The sequence below is a fragment of the Diadema setosum genome, chromosome 19 (genome assembly GCF_964275005.1).
Source record: "Diadema setosum chromosome 19, eeDiaSeto1, whole genome shotgun sequence".
Classification (NCBI taxonomy): domain Eukaryota; kingdom Metazoa; phylum Echinodermata; class Echinoidea; order Diadematoida; family Diadematidae; genus Diadema; species Diadema setosum.
The window spans coordinates 26,398,802-26,405,983 of NC_092703.1; positions in this window are offsets into that span (position 1 = coordinate 26,398,802).

A 7,182-nucleotide genomic window follows, 5' to 3' on the forward strand; every position below is an offset into this window, starting at 1 on the left:
TCTTGTCTTTTACACATTAATGATGCAAGATATTATGTTTAGCACTTAGTAAGTCTCATGTAGAAATTGAATTATCATTCACATGAATATAAATCTACATGTACTTGTAAACAAGGCATTGCATTGAAATAGCTGAATATTACTACCTGCATTTGGGAAACAGTCTACGACAATCAAACCTGTTTCTTATCAGAGACTGTAACATCTTAATTAGACCTATAGACTCTACATTATCATTCAGCTTTTAAATGTATTTACCATTCACCTATAAAACAGTGGCATTGTCATGTGCATCATATTTCTTTGATACTGCACATATTTTCATGAATTCTGTGCAAGAATGCAAATGAAACATGTCTGCTGTTTGGTATTTATGAAAAAAAAAAATCACTAACCCGGAAGTCCTTGGCCTTCGGAATAACACGTGGCGAGTTAGCAGGAACTGACGTTAAAATAGAACAAGAATAGATCTACTAAATAGGCCTCTGCCTCATGAATGTCTGGTCAAATTATAGACTAAGTGAAGTCTAGACCTTTCACTTTTAAGTTACACAGATTTTATATTACTTACTACATCTAGATCTAGACATCTAATACTATTAGATCTTGGCAACTTTTGTCTTGAGACACGAAATTAACACGTCACGGATGATATTTCGGCGATGTCCAACAGGATGACAGTACCTCTATTACTAAATCAGTAAGTTGACATAGATAACTAACACCAACTTGTTAAAGTACGTTAGAGATGGCACCATATACAATAACCGGTGACAATGACACTGACAGTTCTATCTAACGACTACGTTTAGACTAACGTTAAAGAGTTAGACTCGCCATCTCAGTAAGTCGGCCAAAGACAAAGTCAATACAGGACTAAGTCAGTGTAGATGTTACTGTTATAAGTTAGGCCTAACAAACGTTAACGGTTACTCGGTTAGGTTAGGTTTACCAGGACTCAAGAGTCCTGGTTAAATCAGTCTAGGGACATTTCTTAGGAAGTCTTTCGATTCCAAGCACTGGCGTAGCCAGGGAGGGGGGCGATGGGGGCGATCGCCCCCCCCCCCCCCAAGATTTGGACCGGGGATTTGGGAGGCGGAAAAAAAAATGCGTGTATACTGTATGCATGCACATGAAGCGGGTCTCCTTTGCAACCTTTCATCAAATAAGATTTTTTTTTTTGAATATTTCACTCAAAGTGTGCACCAGATCGTTGAATTTCAATTCAAAATATGCAAAATCTCTCGTGCTTGGAAGGGGGTATCCCCCTCCCAAACCCTCCCCCTCTGTGCCTCTTTCCCTAGCTTAGTACACTTTTTAGATTTACGAAAAAAATTATGAATAATTCTGCCGAGTGCACAAGACTTATCACTTATATCCCGAAAACTGAAGGTTCCCTCATGTATAAGGGGAATTTCCCCTTTTCATCGACCCTTTCCTCCCTCAGTTCCCCCCCCCCCCCCATCAGTAGTTGTTTTTTTTTTTTGTGATTTCCCAAATATTGATTCCATCAAATATGCGATACGAGATATCTCAATTTCAACCTTAAAAAGGCAAAAGCTCCATATCGGAAGGGAAGGGTGGAGATAACACTCGCCCACGCCTTCTCCCTGCTCGCCCCCCCCCCCCCTTCTGCCATGCATAGAAGTAGACTGTGGCCATACCCAGATCGCTTTATTTCAATTCTAAAAACGGGGGAATCCCCCTTCCCCTAAGCTCTACCTCACTAGACTTTATACATACAAACAGGTGGTGCACATTCGGAATAAGAGCTAAATTCCGTGATTTTAACACTTCGATGAAAAAGTATTGCACCAAAAATTTGCACCAGATCGCTGAATTTCAGGTCTTAAAACGCAAAATCAACTTCGTGTGGGAGGGGATATGCCCCTATTAACACCCTCGTGTGCATGCTTTTTCTGTTTGATTGCTGAACAGACAGCGGTCATGATATTCAGTGTAAGAATGATACACGAAGATTATTTAAATCATACCATTTTATAGGCAAATTGTTCAATAATAAATTGTTCAATAATAATCTACACTAAAATATACTGCAACCTTAAACAAGTGGGACAGTTTCAACTCGTTAAAACACGCAAAAACATGCATCAAATTGCAACATTTGCAACATCAAAATGCAAAAAGTTCTCACCGTGGGAGGGGGAACACCCCCTCCCACACCCTCCCCTCCCCCTTCGCTCGCTCCGCTCGCTCGGGTTCAGTCGCGTTCATGATATTCAGTGAAAAGAATTAATACAAGAAGATTATTCAAATGATACCATTTTATAGGCAAATTGTTCAATGATAATCTACATCAAAATATACTGCTACCTTAAACAAGTGTTACTGTTTCACGTCGATAAAACGCGCAAAAACATGCATCAAATTGCAACATTTGCAACATAAAAATGCAAAAAGTTCTTACCGTGCTAGGCCTCCCACACCTCCCCTCCCCCTTCGCTCGCTCCGCTCGCTCGGGTTCAGTCGCGTCATGATATTCAGTGAAAAGAATAATACGAGAAGTGTGTTTACATTATACAATCTTATTGTATAGGCAGATTGTTAATAATAATCTACACTAAAATATACTGCTACCTTAAACAAGTGGGACTGTTTCACGTCGATAAAACGCGCAAAACATGCATCAAATTGCACCATTTGCAACATAAAAATGCAAAAATGTTCTCACCGTGGGAGGGGGGACACCCCCCTCCCACACCCTCCCCTCCCCCTTCGGCGCTCGCTCCGCTCGCTCGGGTTCAGTCGCATTCATGATATTCAGTGAAAAGAATTAATACAAGAAGCGTATTTACATTATACCATTTTATAGGCAGATTGTTAAATAATAATCTACACTAAAATATACTGCTACCTTAAACTTTTCGTGGGACTGTTTCACGTCGATAAAACGCGCAAAAACATGCATCAAATTGCACCATTTGCAACATCAAAATGCAAAAAGTTCTTACCGTGGGAGGAGGGACATCCCCCTCCCACACTCTCCCCTCCCCCCTCGCTCGCTCCGCTCGCTCGGGTTCAGTCGCGTTCATGATATTCAGTGAAAAGAATCAATACAAGAAGTTTATTTAAATTATACCATTTTACAGGCAAATTGTTCAATAATAATCTACATCAAAATATACTGCTACCTTAAACAAGTGGGACTGTTTCACGTCGATAAAACGCGCAAAAACATGCATAAATTGCACCATTTGCATTATAAAAATGCAAAAATGTTCTCACCGTGGGAGGGGGGACACCCCCCTCCCACACCCTCCTTTCCCCTTCGCTCGCTCCGCTCGCTCGGGTTCAGTCGCGTTCATGATATTCAGTGAAAAGAATAATACAAGAAGTGTGTTAACATTACACAACCTTATTTTATAGGCAGATTGTTAAATAATAATCTACGCTAAAATATACTGCTACCTTAAACAAGTGGGACTGTTTCACGTCGATAAAACGCGCAAAAACATGCATCAAATTGCACCATTTGCAACATAAAAATGCAAAAAAACTGTTCTCACCTTGGGAGGGGGGACACCCCCCTCCCACACCCTCCCCTCCCCCTTCGACGCTCGCTCCGCTCGCTCGGGTTCAGTCGCGTTCATGATATTCAGTGAAAAGAATTAATACAAGAAGTGTATTTACATTATACCATTTTATAGGCAGATTGTTAAATAATAATCTACACTAAAATGTACTGCTACCTTAAACAAGTGGGACTGTTTCACGTCGATAAAACGCGCAAAAACATGCATCAAATTGCACCATTTGCAACATCAAAATGCAAAAAGTTCTTACCGTGGGAGGAGGGACACCCCCCTCCCACACCCTCCCCTCCCCCCTCGCTCGCTCCGCTCGCTCGGGTTCAGTCGCGTTTCATTCAGTGAAAAGAATCAATACAAGAAGTGTATTTAAATTATACCATTTTATAGGCAAATTGTTCAATAATAATCTACATCAAAATAAACTGCTACCTTAAACAAGTGGGACTGTTTCACGTCGATGAAACGCGCAAAAACATGCATCAAATTGCACCATTTACAACATCAAAATGCAAAAAGTTCTCACTGTGGGAGGGGGTGTCCCCCTCCCACACCCTCCCCCCCCCCCCCTCGCTCGCTCCGCTCGCTCGGGCTCGGTCGCTTCGCTCCCTCGCAGACTAACCGCCCCCCAAAATGAAATCCTGGCTACGCCGTTGATTCCAAGAATAAAAGGGTGAAAGAACAAAGGGAAAAAAGGAAAGAAGAAGGGACAAAAGATTATGTATGGCTGCTGTAGAAATCGACAGCGCCACTGTATCACTATCAATCACCCGTAAATATGTAAATGCCATTTGGTTGGGCCGCATTCACAAGTTTTAGGGAAAAAAAGCCCCACCGCTGTGCTTAGGTACTCCACTCGAACTAACGTTAGACATATCTACACACAGTAAGGTACTAGGGCTGAATTCACAAGCACTGCACTGTACAGGAAAGCCACCTAACCTGTAGAGTACTTGTAGTGTTAGGTAGTATCACTAGACCACATATTGTCACAGGGGCGGATCCAGGAATTCTGTAAAGGGGGGGGTCGTGACTGATATTTCTGGTGCCACTTCCGGGTTTCATTTCATTGTTTTTCTTTTTATTTCTTTTGTTTTCTACGAAAAATAAAGGGGGGGGGGGCGTGCGCCGGTTGCCCCCCCCCCCCGGATCCGCCACTGCTGTCATACTCATAGATGACATCTACACCAACGCTGCACACTGGCACTGGTCTGACGGTCCCTGACCAGGAAAATCACTGTTGGACACTGACCAGTAACTTTTTCAGGAATGGACCAGTAAAAATTGGGGGGAAAATGGGTGGACTCTACCTGCTATTACCACTAGTCTAAATGTAGATCTAGAGCTAGACTAGAACCATAGACAAGTCAATTTGACTTGGTCTTAGACTTCAGCTGATCTTAGTTTTAACTGGTATTACAAGTAAAGTCTTAACATAGACTTAAGAGTTAGACTTGAGTTAAAGTCTAACATGTCTAACTATATTCTTTACTCTTCCTTTGAGTTTTACTTTAAGACTTTTTACTTTTTTTTTTAGTTTAGTAGGCCTACTTTGTCAATCTCATGATTTCATTTTCAACTCAAGTCAAGGCATACTATACTAATGACAAGAATTAAGTAACAATACGGCTGGATTACGGGAATAAAGATGACAACGACGACAGTGTAGTCATTGCAGTTATTTTTTTTTTTTGGGTACAATATAATCATCGTTCAATTTTCTATCACTGTCTCGACTGCATAGTTGTTACCATCAATGTAATTGTTATTGTTGGCACCGTCATTATCATTACCTTTGTCATTATTTACGATAACGTAAGTAATAACATTGATAATAACTAAAATACTGAAATACTCACCAAAAGAATAGAATAATGAGTATATATTATGACTATTAAAAGAATACAGACTATGCCTTTCATGATATTGTATCATCTTCTGAACGAAAGACATCGATTATGCTAGTTCTTGTTACGATGTCGTGTATTGTTTAATTTATTTATCTGATTACTATAGGAGACACGATTTTGTCTAATAAAGCTGAGGAAAATCACCTCTTTACTGTAAGATGACCAATCTGGAAGGGTTACGCCATTTCCTGACCCACTTCTTTCTGACACACTTTTTTTTTTGCCATTCATTTTGTACACGGGGCAGTTTTCATGAGACGGCCTTTGTTATTGGCTACTGTGCTAATGAATATTCAACAGCCTTACGATTTTTTTTTTCATAATGAGTCACTCGGTCTGATTCCGTGTCTGTGATTGGATTTTAGCTATTGAATATAGCTAAAATAGTTATCGTTTAAAATAGTTATATAGTTTAAAATAGTTATAGTTATCGGCCAGCTACCTAGAGTGATTACACGTTGCTGTTCAGCAAATCACGTACGACTAACATGTTAGCGAGAGTGTCGAGCAACGCACGGCCAACCGGCCGACGGCCGTGGGCCAGCTCCAAGGGATCAATGATAGAAAGTGTGCACGTTCCCAGTCGATAGAGTATTTATATCACGCACATACATTTGAACAACTGACGTTGGTCAAAGCTTTATGTCGCAAGTTTCAAGGTCCCTATCTATTGTTAGATTGAAGGAAACATTGATAAACTGATGATATTTATTTGATATATCAGACCCATCCGGACTAAAAACTTGCAAAATTTATTACATACCTTCTCGTGGAGTGCCTCACGTCATAATCGGTCTGTACGGGATCGAAAGTCCTGCAAGCTGCAGTTGCTGTGACGCGTTTTCCCCGTGCAGCCGTCGAGTGTTCCCCCTCACTTCTTTACACTCGGATCGTTGTTTTTTCAGTGCTTTGTAACATTATGCTGATCTCTATGTGTAATGTACATGCCCTGTCGAGTACCGGTAGTCTATGGACGTGCGATTTGCAATTGCAGTTCATTATCTGTAAAAAGCTTGTACAATGCACTCCCGTTACAACGAACACGGTTATAACGAAATTTCGTTATAACGAAGTAAATCTTCTGGTCCCAAAATTATCACCATTAAAGTCTATGGTACAAAATTCGCTTATAACGAACACGGTTATAGCGAAATTTCCGTTATAACGAAGTCTTTTCCGAGCACCACAGACAAAGAAAAACAAAAGAAATGTGCTCCGTTATAACGAAATGCGAATTGCTTTCGAAAATACTGTACGTAGCAGAACAAGCATTTACAGCGTCTCTGCATGGGTGAACGCTTCACACCACTGTGTGTTTGCTCCTTGTGTCACACACAGTTTCTTAGGGGAACTTGCGTTTATTATTGTCATACAGTTATCCCATCACATTTCCACATAGCTTTGCAGTGTATGATGAGTATTCAGCAAACATAATATACGTGGTTCCTTGTTTTCGTTATATATTGTATTTGTTCGGTTATAACGAAATTTCGTTATAACGAAAGAAAACTGCCGGTCCCGAGGATTTCGTTATAACGGGAGTGCACTGTACTTCCAAATATCTTCTTCTTCTTCGTTTCCAGCTTTTAACATTGCATCATACTATACTTTGTACTACATTACTGTATTTTGACGATTCCTGCGGGTGAATTGTGTGCGACTGCGTATGTGGTCAATTTGTTTGCCATTTGACTCACCGACTGCCGTACTGCCATCATCCAGGG